Here is a 12,939-nt window from a genome sequence, read left to right as displayed (position 1 = left end):
GAGGGTGGTGAATCTGTGGAATTCAAGGGAGAAGTGCAGAGAAGATTTACGAGAATCTTGCAATGACTCAGAGGCCTGGGCTAAAGGGAAAAGATGGGCAGCCAAAGCCATTATTCCTTGGAGTGCTGGAAGCTGAGAGGTGATCTCACAGAGTTTAGTTTAGTTTAGAGATACAGCACAGAAACAGGCCCATTATCCCACCAAGTCTGTGCCGACCAGTGATCCCCATACACTACTATCCTACACACTAGGAACAATTTACAATTTTTACTGAAGATAATTAACCTACAAACCTGTTACGTCTTTGGAATGTGGGAGGAAACCGGAGCACCCGGAGAAAGCCCATGTGGTCACAGGGCAAACATACAAACTCCATAAGGACAGCACTCACAGTCATGATCGAACACAGGTCTCTGGCGCTGCAAGGCAGCAACTCTACCGCTATACCACTGTGCCTCCCTATATTCGGTAGGTACATTATTCACCTTTCCCATTCCTACCCCCACCCCACCCCACCCCACCCCACCCCACCCCACCCCACCCCACCCCACCCCACCCCACCCCATCCCATCCCATCCCATCCCATCCCATCCCATCCCATCCTCCCCAAGCTTGTTCCATCTGCCTGTCATCTCGTCCCCATCTGCTTCCATCGCTCACCAACCAGTCTCTGTGCCACACCCCTCCTATTGCTATACATGGCAATCTTTTCTCCTTCCCTCCCATTCCTGATGCAGGGGTCTTGGCTGGATATGCCTTTTGCCTCCACAGATGCTGCTTGAACCTTTGAGTTCTTGTAGCAATCGTTCTTGTTCCATTTCCATCATCTGCACTTTCTTTTGACTAGAATATCAGCCTTGTTTTATGCTTTGAATTGAGTAGAATTGAAGCCTTAACTGTCAATCATCTTACATTGAGCCGAGCTTATACTACACTCAAACTCAATCCGTACGACATTTAATAAACAGGTTGTAATGGAACACGCCTCCACTTTTTGACCTGAATGCTGTGTGCTCAGACATGGATGTTGAGGCTTCATTTTATCGCTTAACCTTTGCCATTAGATTTGAACCATCCTTACCACTCTGTAATTATTCCTGAATGGATTTCATCAAAAGCCATTTAAACAAAATAAATAGTGGAATTATCACCTTTTTCATTCCTTCAGTGAGTTCCGAACATATACTTTACTGAACCCTGCCAAATTATATATATCCTAAGCCCAAGTAATTGGATTTGAAATTATTGAGTCTTTGTCGGCGAAGATGTGTGTGAAGGGTTCATTGTACATTTCATACTCGCTGATCCCACACAATAGTCCAGTCCAGGCAGAAGAAACTGAACATGCTGGAATCTTGAGCAAAACACAAAGTGCTGGATGAACTCAAAATGTCAGGCAGCATGTATGTGTAGGAGGGAACTGCACATGCCGGTTTAAACTGAAGATAGACACAAAGCTGGAGGAACTCAGTGGGTCAAACAGCATCTCTGTAGAAAAGGAATAGGTGACGTTTCGGTCGAAACCCTTCTCCGGTCTGAAGACAGGTCTCGACCTGAAACCCCACCTGTTCCTTTTTTTAGTTTAGTTTAGTTTAGAGGTACAGCGCGGAAACAGGCCCTTCGGCCCACCGAGTCCGTGCCGACCAGAGATCCCTGCAGACTAACACTATCCTACACCCACTAGGGACAATTGTCACATTTACCACACCAATTAACTTACAAACCTGTACGTCTTTGGAGTGTGGGAGGAAACCGAAAATCTCGGAGAAAACCAACGCAAGTCACTGGGAGAATGTACAAACTCCATACAGACAGCACCTGTAGTCGGGATTGAACCCGGGTCTCTGGCACTGCATTCGCTGTAAGGCAACAACTCTACCGCTACGTGCCACCCAGATATGTTGTCTGACCTTCTGCGTTACTCCACCTTTTTGTGTCTAGGTCAGGCAGCATCTGGGAAATAAATTTATAGGCGACCTTTCAGGTCGGCCTTCAGACTGAATCATGACCTGTCAATTCCCTACCTAGTTCCTCCAGCTCACTAGTTCAATCTTACACCTTTCAAGGAAAATGTTTCTGATGTGAAACTTTCTCTCTTTATGGATTAAGCATATCAATAGACTACACTTTTTGTTAAGAGAAGATGACTATTTTACTAACCCCCTCAATTCACAGAGTAAAATGTTGCACATCATCTCACAGGACAACTATTAAAAACTGACATAGAGTCACCGAAGGAAATGTCTGGGCAATAAATTAAATTCTAATTTAAATGCTATAAATGAATCCCTTATTGAAGATTGCTTGGGATAAGGATTGACACTAATGCTGGACCTAACCTAAACTGACCAGTGCTCTGTAATATTCTGGGAAATATACACAACATGTTAAAATGCTTTATTTTGTTTTTTTGAAAATGCAGATTCCATTTGTTATTTGAAGAATAAGAACACTGGGTAGTGTTACAGACAAAACGTTATCATTAGAACGTGTGGTAAAACTCCAATCACTAAATTGGATTTTAATGTTTTATATTTTACTATTGATGTGTGCTCATTTTGTCAAATGCAAGTGATTTTAATGTCCATCGATCAAGCACTGTTGCCCAGAGTAGAGATTTATTGTCAATCTTCAAATGGGAAATAGAGGGGTATTTTCTTTCCACACAGAGAGTTACGTATATGGAAATAGCTGCCAGAGAAGGTAGTTGAGGCACATAAAAAAACAACATTGAAAAGAAAGGACACAGGGAGCTGGAGTAACTCAGCGGGTCGGGCAGCATTTCTGGAGAACGTGGATACGTGACGTTTCAGATCGAAACCCTTCTTCAGACTGATTGTGGTGGGGTGGGCGGGGCGTTAAGAAGAAAGCTGGAAAAGAGCTTTCTGTGTCCTTTTATGTGTTAACCAGCATCTACAGTTCTTTGTTTCTACATTAAACATTGAAAAGAAATTTGGACAGATCCATGGATAGGAAACGTTTAGAGGGATATGGGCCAATCACAAGCAAATGGGATTAGCTTAGACTAGCATCTTGGTCGGCATGGACAAGTTGACCCAAAGGGCCTGTTTCTATGTTATATAATGCTGTGACGCTATGACACAGTTCCATGATGCAATAGAGTGAATCGTTTCAGAAAGCATAAAAAGATGCTAAGAAGGAACTAGCATGCTGTGGGATAGATCGGGCAGAACATCTAGAGGCAGTAGGTTTCCTACCCATGATAAACAATTTTAGTGAACTAGCTGGGGTTTAATCCAAGAGCTTTTGGGTCACTTTTATTGCATTGTATATTGAATTGAATTCTCATCTCAACCTCATCTTATCTGGACCAAGCCCTTGGATGGGTGTTCTGGTCACGAAACCATATTACTGTACCCTCACTGGTGTGCGAGGGGATAATCTAATAAAGGGTATTTACAACAAACATTAACCCCATTTCTCTTTCCACAGGTGCTGCCTGACCTTCTGAGAGCTTGCAGTATTTTTTCTTTTAATTTCAGATACACTGCATTGTCACGGTAGAAATATACCCCTAACAGTCTCACCACTGGAGATGGACACAAATGCTGGAGTAACTCAGCGGGTCAAGCAGTATCGGCCTCATTGCTGGGCTGTCTTACTTGGTTTTCCTACTTGGACATCAACTGCAGGATATTAAGCTGCAGTTGCTGGCATTGTAATTGATCGACGCCATGCTGGCTCGTTGCTGCACACTTCCAATATTTCCTGTTTTCTGGTCGTCTCATGTTTCTTTTGATCATTACAAGAAACAGTAGCATCAACCCAAGGCAGCAAAGGTGTCATTTTAAACAATTCTGAGTCAACCCCCAGCCAAGCCTTGTATACCTCGCTGTGTCTGATCTCTCAAAAGTCGATCAGTGGCTGTCATCTCACCTGGCTAATGATGTGCACCCCAGGGAAACCTGCAATGTAATAAAGACAATGCTGTGAACGCACTGCTAAATTTTTTATTGCATTGCAGTTCATACTTTTCAATAACTTTGGCGCATATACATGCTTCAAATGCTAACAGTAAGTTTTGAACTACTAACTTTCCCTCAGGAAACATTTGTTGCACTATCCAAAAAATCCACAGGAGGACATTTTGATTAATAAGTCAACTTTACACTCCTCATGTAAGTGGTAGTTGAAATAGAGTAATGAGGAAAGGAAATGGGGAGAGAGGATAGCAAATGTTGTGGCAAAGCATAACATAGGAACATCTCCATTGATTATTTAGCTTTGGGGACTATTTTCCATCTCAAGTCACCACGTCCAATCATATTTTTAGTTTTAGTTTTCAGTTTTAGAGATACAGTGCGGAAACAGGCCCTTCGGCCCACCAAGTCCACGCCAACCAGCGATCCCCACACACTGACACTATCCTACACACAGTCGGGACACTTTACGATTTTACAGAAGACAATTAACATACAAACCTGTATGACTTTGGAGTGTGGGTGGAAACAAGAGAAAACCCAAGCAGGTCATGGTGAGGAAGTACAAACTCTGTACAGACAGCCCTGTATTCAGGATCAAACCCGGCTCTCTGGCGCTGTAAATCAGCAACTCTATCGCTGCGCCACCGAGCAGCCCCCTAGCATTCATTGCAGTCTCTTCCTTGCGAACGACAATACGTAACAAACATTAAGAATGTTTTCTTAATGTTTGTTACGTATTGTCGTTCGCAAGGAAGAGATATGGGAAGCTCAATATGGGACACAACCAGATGAGATCCAGCGGCTTCTCAGCAAGGGTAGAATGGAGCTAAGAACCTTGAATACTTCACCTGATGTACTGTCACTTGTATTTTTCTAACTGATGGTGGATACATTAAACTACACACATTCTGATTTGGAATTGAATTGAATTATTTTGAATGATACAGTATGGAAGTTGGCCTTACGGCCCACTGAGTCCATGCCGACCATCGATCACCCATTCATATTAGTTCGATGTTATCCCATTTTTTCGCATCCACTCCCTAGACACTAATGGTAATTTACAGAGGCCAGTTAACCTACAAACCTACACAACTTTGGGATGTAGGAGGAAACCGGAGCACCCAGAGAAAACCCATGTGGTGACAGGGAGAACTTGCAAACTCTACACGGACAGCACCTGAGGTCAGGATCAAAACCGGGCCTCTGCCATTGTGAAGCAGCAGCTCTACCAGCTGTGCAACTGTGCAGCTATGGATAACAATTCCAGCCAAACTGCCAGAAAAGCTGATAAAATAACACGGACAATTTTGTGCACATGTTTTGGAGTATCATATCATATCATATATATACAGACTACCAGTCTTTAATACTGTTGAAACAAGGAACTGCCGATGCTGCTTTACACAAAAGGACACAAAGTGATGGATGAACTCAACAGGTCAGGCAGCATCTCTGGTGAACATGGATCAATGACATAGGTCGAGATTCTTCTTCAGACTCAGATGGAAGAAGAGCTCTACATCATGGCGGGTGTGGAACTTGTTGAGACGTGGGATTTGGAGGGTTCCAACCGAAACATCACTGTTGACCCTATTACCTCGAAGGTAGACACAAAATGCTGGAGTAACTCAGCAGGACAGGCAGCTTCTTTACCTCTTTAGGGTACCAACTAACGTGTTGATAAAAAAAGATTCTAAACTAAGGTTTAGTACAACTTAATCCTTATTAACGCTTGAGTAACATAACCATGCATGCAAACAATTGACTTCCAATAACTTCTCATATATTAACACTCGAATAACTTAAAAATGCATGCAAACAATTGACTTCTAACAACTTCTTATTTACTTTACTATTTGAACTTATCACTTCTTAAACCAAATCACAAAACTCATGACTTGGAGTCAGATATTACCCTTATAAATGAATTGGCCAGATTCACTCTGTTGGCAGGGGAAGACTTCTCTGAGCTTCGAACTCAGGTCCTTCCTTCCTGTGATGGTTGTTCCCGGGTTGTTGCTGCCGATGACTCGGATTGCCCTTCTTTTATATAAATTTTCCTTCCATCTTCGAAAGGAAGCCTTTGTTCTAACCCAAGGCTCTCATGGCTTTAAAGTCAATCTTTTCAAGTTGTCACTCCTCCAAGGGCTGAATAAACAAAAAACATCTTCGTTCTTTATCAGGCTAGAGAGCTCTTAATTACATCGCCTGTTCATATCTTCTCATTATAGAGTTATTTTGCAATATGTCCGTTCCAGGCACCTTATCTTCTCAAGGCCCTGCTGCCGAGCCGTGAAGTTACCTTCAGCTCTGCTCCCAGCGGATGTCAATGACGTGACCGTTCTCACTGCGCACCTTTGTTTTCCTGGTTCCAGCATTTCGTTCTGTCTGTCTCTAGCTCGTAGCATACTCCCAAAGCTTGTCGGGATACTTGACATCAAGCCTCCAGCTACATCACCTATCCATGTTCTCTAAAGAGATGCTGCCTGACCCATTGAGTTACTCCAGCACTTTGTGCCCTTCAGTCTTTAGCATTAGTGACTACTCTCAACGTAACTATGCAGAATGAGTTGGATAATTTCACCTCTTGGAAAATACACTGAGTAATTTTTACCTCTCCTGGATGGGAGACAAGACAACAGTTATTATTGAAGCTGCTCGCTTCTCATTTCCATTAAAGTCAACATAATCAGAATGAGAGTCACAAGTTAACAACCAGCTGAATATCTTGGTGCGGTGGTTTAAACCTCCCTGAAGAGTATCTTATTTTTTGCTTTTACTTTGTGACAATAGACAATAGACAATAGGTGCAGGAGTAGGTCATTCGGCCCTTCGAGCCAGCACCACCATTCAATGTGATCATGGCTGATCATTCTCCATCAGTACCCTGTTCCTGCCTTCTCCCCATACCCCCTGACTCTGCTATCCTTAAGAGTTCTATCTAGCTCAATTATTTATTATCCTGTAATTCAATTTCAGAATATCATGTACTTTTTCAACTGTGTTTTCACCAATTCACAGGGATAGCATTCAAATATGTAACATAGGCCAGCCACTGGATAATATTTGTACAATAGGAGGATATTTAGAAATCTGCCTGTTGTAACTAAGGCACAATGCTACAAATATGAAAAATATGAAAAAAATGCAAATATGAAAAAGAGAGTTAATATTTAAATGGAATAATACCATAAAATGTTGCAGATTAGAGGGAACAAGGAAGATAGACACAAAATGCATGAGAAACTCAGCGGGTCAGGCAGCATCTCTGGAGAAAAGGAATAGGCCACGTTTTGGTTTGAGTCCCTTCTTCAGACTGAGATTCAGGAGAAAGTGAAACCAGAGGTATGAAAGTACAAAGAACAAATGAATGAAAGGTATGAAAAGAACAAATCAAAGCCAGCAACAATGATCAAGGAAAGGTGAAGCCCACAGTGGTCCATTGTTGGCTGTGGAAAAGATAACGAGCAGATACAATCAGTGAAACCAAGCGGGATGACAGTGAAACTAGCAGGACGACTAGAGTGGGGGAGGGACAGAGAGAGAGAGAGGGAATGCAAAGGTTACTTGAAATTAAAGAAATCAATATTCATACCATTGAGTTACGACAAGATGAAATCCAAGCCAGCAACGATGATCAAGGGAAGGTGGAGCCCACAATAGTCCATTGTTGGCTGTGGAAAAGGTGATAACGAGTAATAATAAACAGTGAAACCAATGGGAACAGTGAGTTCACCTCCATGAAACTCCAAGGGTCAGAATACAGGTTTAGTAAATAATGAGCAAGGCTAATGAAATGAGACACTTTATCCATTGGGGCATGGAATGTAAAGGCAAGTTTTGCTGCTGCTTCACAGAGTACTGGTGAGCCCATATTTGGAATACTGCATACAGTTTCAATCTCCAAATTTGAGAAAGGATAAAGGTGTATTGGTAGCAATGCAGAGATACTATAACTTCTGTGATCAAAGGGTTGAAATATAAAGATATATAGTTAATCGGGCTAAGTCTCACTGGAATTTCAAAGAATCAGACATAATCTCATTAAATCATGAAAAGGATTAACATCCCCATGTCTGAGGCTTGGGTGATATCATTAAAGCATTGGAGGCTGTGAATAGGGCATGACTTTACCAGATGTGGAAGAAAATTCGCTGTCCACCTGGGGTTTCTCATGCAGAGGGCCATACAGTTTGGTAGACGTTGAAGGTGAACAATGGGGAGAAATAGATGTTTATTTGACCCCAGTATGTGTCCTTTTCCCCTGTAATCTTGATGTACAATTTCATCAAAGTCATGGATGGAATGGAGTTAGCTGGAAGTCTTTACATTGGATCAGTTTAAAGGCTATGGCTACAAGAATGGCAGGTCATGCCCAGAAGAGTCCACTCTGTGATGTGGCTCCATTAATAGCCCAGACAAGAGATCGGCATCAATGGTGAACGGGTCATTTTGACATTCCATCACCACGTGCTCCCTGGTGACTAGCATCAACAGAAGTGTAGTTATGGAACAAGATAAGCTCGTAAGCTCATAAGCTCATAAGTCATATGAGCAGAATTAGGCCATTTGACCCATCAAGTCTACCCCACCATTCAACCATGGCTGATCTGTCTTCCCTTCCCAATCCCATAACCCTTCTCACCATAACCCTTGACACTCTTACTAATCAAGAATCTGCCAATCTCCACCTGAAAAACACCCAATGTCTTGACCTCCATAGCCACCTGTGGCAATGAATTCCACAGATTCGCCACCCTCTGACTAAAGAAATTCCTTCTCATCTCTTTTTTAAAGGTGCATCCTTTTATTCTGAGGCTATGCCCTCTGGTCCTAGACTCTCCCACCAGTGTAAAGATCCTCTCCACATTCACTCTATCCCGGCTTTTCACTATTTGGTAGTTTCAATGAGGTCCCCCCTCATCTTTCTAAACTCCACTAGGTACAGGCCCAGTGCCGTCAAACACTCCAAAGATGTGTCTCTGCTGATGCAAAACTCAACAATAGTATCAACCAACTCCAACAAGAGTCAACACATTTTACAGTCTTGGGTCTATTATCACAGGCACCTCTTTTTTTCCCCCTGATGAAGAACTTATCATGGCTTTTGGATAGGTAGTCATCAACTTTGGCCCATTTAACAAAACAGACATGAAAGAATAATAAGATCACCCTCAAGAATGAGAAGGTGATCTACGGCATCTAATTTCTTAGTGTATTGCCTAATGCCAGTGAAACGCTGTCTACAACTATGTAGGAAAACGCTTCCCACATATTTGTCGTAGAGACATAGAAACATAGAAAATAGGTGCAGGAGGAGGCCATTCGGCCCATTGAGCCAGCACCACCATTCATTGTGATCATGGCTGATCGTCCACAATCAATAACCCGTGCCTGCCTTCTCCCCATATCCTTTGATTCCACTAGCCCCTAGAGCTCTATCTAACATATATGTCATTTTAGAAGCAAAATTGCCAAGCTCCTCAGTATTCATTAAGCTAAGGAGACTGCAATTGCTTGGGCATGAGATGGAATCAAACAAGACTGCACCCCCAGTGGAACGATATAGTCATGGATAGGAAAGGCAAAGAGGGATAAGGGCCAAACACGGTCTAATGGGATTAGCTTAGATACGGCATCTTGGTCGGCATGGACAATTTGGGCAGAAGTGCCTGTTTCTATGCGGTATGTCTCTATGACACTTTATGCAGTAGTGACCCAAGTCAAAAGACAAATAGGGCACCCATTTAACGCTGTTTGTAAAAATTATTTGAAACTTCAATGTTAATTATGACAGGGTAAACTGTGGCTGGTGACAGGTGTGAGTGACAATATTGCCTGTTGGGAAGGATGCATCAGCTTAATTGTAGGTGCTGCTGCCACAAGAAAATCACAGAACCATTGATCATCCTCAGACATCAGTCAATCACACTTGTGGTTGTGACATTTGTGATGGACACTGTCTTACCACAATCAGCTTATTTAGTCAACAGCTCAATGCATTCCATGATGTGACCTCAACAAACGTTGATCTATTGATCATCTCACACAAAGGGAAGGAGGGAAGGTTGTCCACAATATTCTAAAGTTAGACACAAAATACTGGAGTAATTCAGCGGGTTAGTCAACATCTCCGAAGAAAATAGATTGTTGACATTTGAGGTTGGGACCCTTCTTCAGAAGGGTCACCTATCCATTCTCTCCAGAGATGGTGCCTGACCTGCTGAGTTACTCCAGAATTTTGTGTCTATCTTTGGTATAAACCAGCAGTTCCTTTTTATTACATTTTCTACAATGTTCCAGTCTGCCTTTTATGGCCTTAGTCCAAATTAACCTCTCTTCCCCTGTGTGCTGGATCCGTCTGTCATTTGCTTCCTAAACTGGTGACCTCCAGTGATTCCAATAAAAAAAAAATCATATTTGTTGACCATTATAATAACTTTTTATCAAAATACAATTTCAAATAATCTTATTGCCAGCTCCCACCAAAAAGAAAAGCAACAATGAGAAGATAGCACATTTATAATAATGTTAATTGATTGTAATATTGTAGAGAGAATTCCAATTTTACCAGCTGGTCGTGTGAGATTATCCACAACCTCTCTCCTCACAGGCATGGCTCAATATTTAATATTTTGTGCTCTGGTTCTAAACACCTAGACCAGCAGAAAAAGTTTCCCACTATCTACCCGATCAAATCCTATCAAAATTCTAAAATATTTTAAATATATCTTAATATATCTCCTAGATATCTTAATACCCTAATCCTTAAATGAATCTCCTCATATCCATTTTATTCCTGGGAATATAGTTTATTTAGTCACTCCTCACACATGGCATTTTTCACAACCACAAGACACCCCACGGAGATTAGCATAATAAAGTCACTGTCATAACGGAGTAATGTGAGGTGTTGCATTTTGGGATGTCTAACAAGGGCAGGACCTACCCAGTGAATGGTAGGCCTCTGGGTAGTGTTGTAGAGCAGAGGGATCTAGGAGTGATTCCTTGAAGGTCAAGTCGCAGGTAGATAAGGTGGTCAAAAAGGCCTTTGGCACATTGGCCTCATCAGTCAGTGTATTGAGTATAGAAGTTGGAAGGTCATGTTGCCGTTGTATAAGATATCGGTGAGACCGAGTATTGTGTTCAGTTCTGGGCACCATGTTATAGGAAAGATATTGTCAAGCTTGAAAGGGTTCAGAGAAGATTTATGAGGATGTAACCAGGACTAGAGGGCCTGAGCTCTAGGCAGAGGTTGAATAAGTTGGGACTACTACTTGGATCACAGGAGGATGAGGGGTGATCTTATGGAGGTATAAGATCATGAGAGGAACAGATCTGGTAGAACACAGAATCTCTTGCCCAGAGTGGGGTAATCGAGGACCAGAGGACATAGGTTCAAGGTGAAGGGGAAAATATTTAATAGGAATCTGAAGGGTAACTTTTTCACAAAAAGGTTGGTGGGTGTATGGAACAAACCGCCAGAGGAGGTAGTTGAGGCTGGGACTATCCCAACTTTTAAGAAACAGTTAGACAGGTACATGGATAGGACAGGTTTGGAAGGATATGAACCAAACGCAGGCAGGTGGGGCTAGTGAAGCTGGGACTTGTTGGCCGGTGTGGGCAAGTTGGGCCAAAGGGCCTGTTTCCACACTGTATTACTCTCTGATTCTAATGAGTAAACTATTCACCCATAGCGAGCTCTCACAAACAGCATCGATTAATAATAATCACCCATATATTGACTGTGAGCCTGACCAACAGGGAGAAAATCATTCATCTCACTACTCTACAAAATAGGCACATGGCATATTTGACCACAGTCTGAAAGTAAGTAGGGCCTCATATGACCCACTTAAAGTACGGTTGCTGAGAAATCTTCTCTGGGTCATGGCATAATATGTGCTGTGTCCGGTACAGTGAAAAGCCTTTTGCTGTGTGCTATCCAGTCAGCGGAAAGACTATATATGATTAGAATCAAGCTGTCCACAGTGTACAGATACAAGATAAAGAGAATGACGGTAAACACAAAATGCTAGAGTAACTCAGCGGGTCAGGCAGCATCTCGGGAGAGAAGGACTGGGTGACGTTTTAGGTTGAGACCCTTCTTCAGGGTCTGAACGCTGAGTTACTTCAGCATTTTGTGTCTACCTTCAATTTTAACTAGCATCTGCAGTTTATTTCCTACACATAAAGAGAATGATGTTTAGTGCAAGATAAAGTCCAGTAAAGTCTGAGTAAAGATAGCCCGAGGGTCTCCAATATGGTAGATGGTGAGTCAGGACTGCTCTCTAGTTGGTGATAGGATGGTTCAGTTGTCTGATACAGCTGGGAAGAAACTGTCCCTGAATCTGGAATTACGCGTTTTCTCACTTCTGCACCTCTTGATGGGAGAGGGGAGTATCCAGAGTGAGACTCGTCTTTGATTATGCCAGTAGCCTTACCGAGGCAGCATGAAGTGTACATGGAGTCAATTGACTCCGTTGGGCTACCGTTGCTATGTAGGAGTGCCTAGCAACGTGACCTCAACCCAAAGGTATTGGGTTGGGTCTGACTGCACATGCATTTTGATCAGGTCTGGAGCATGTAGATAGGTGACATTTTGATGTCTGCACCCTTCTTCAGTCTCAAGATGCCTGACCCACTGAGATATGGGATTATGGGGAGAAAGCGGGAGAATGGGGTTGAGCGGGAAAGATAGATCAGCCATAATTGAATGGCAGTGTAGACTTAATGGGTCAAATTGCCTAACTCTTTCCCTATAATATAAGTTATGAGTTACCCCAGCACTTTTTGTCTTTGTTTTGGGTCATGCTCACTATGCATTGCAAACTCACCTCAGGACTTTACACAGGTCCAGACCATTGGCTTACGAATGCTGCACTTGATAACATGTTTGAGATTAATACAGTTGCAGCAATGGTACTCCAGTCAGGTTCGGATTAGCCAACTTTAAATTTATAACCCCACAGACCTTTATTATATAATGCCA

This window comes from Rhinoraja longicauda, chromosome 13 (assembly GCF_053455715.1).
Source record: "Rhinoraja longicauda isolate Sanriku21f chromosome 13, sRhiLon1.1, whole genome shotgun sequence".
NCBI classification, from domain to species: Eukaryota; Metazoa; Chordata; class Chondrichthyes; order Rajiformes; family Arhynchobatidae; genus Rhinoraja; species Rhinoraja longicauda.
Note: the sequence above shows the minus strand (reverse complement) of the source record.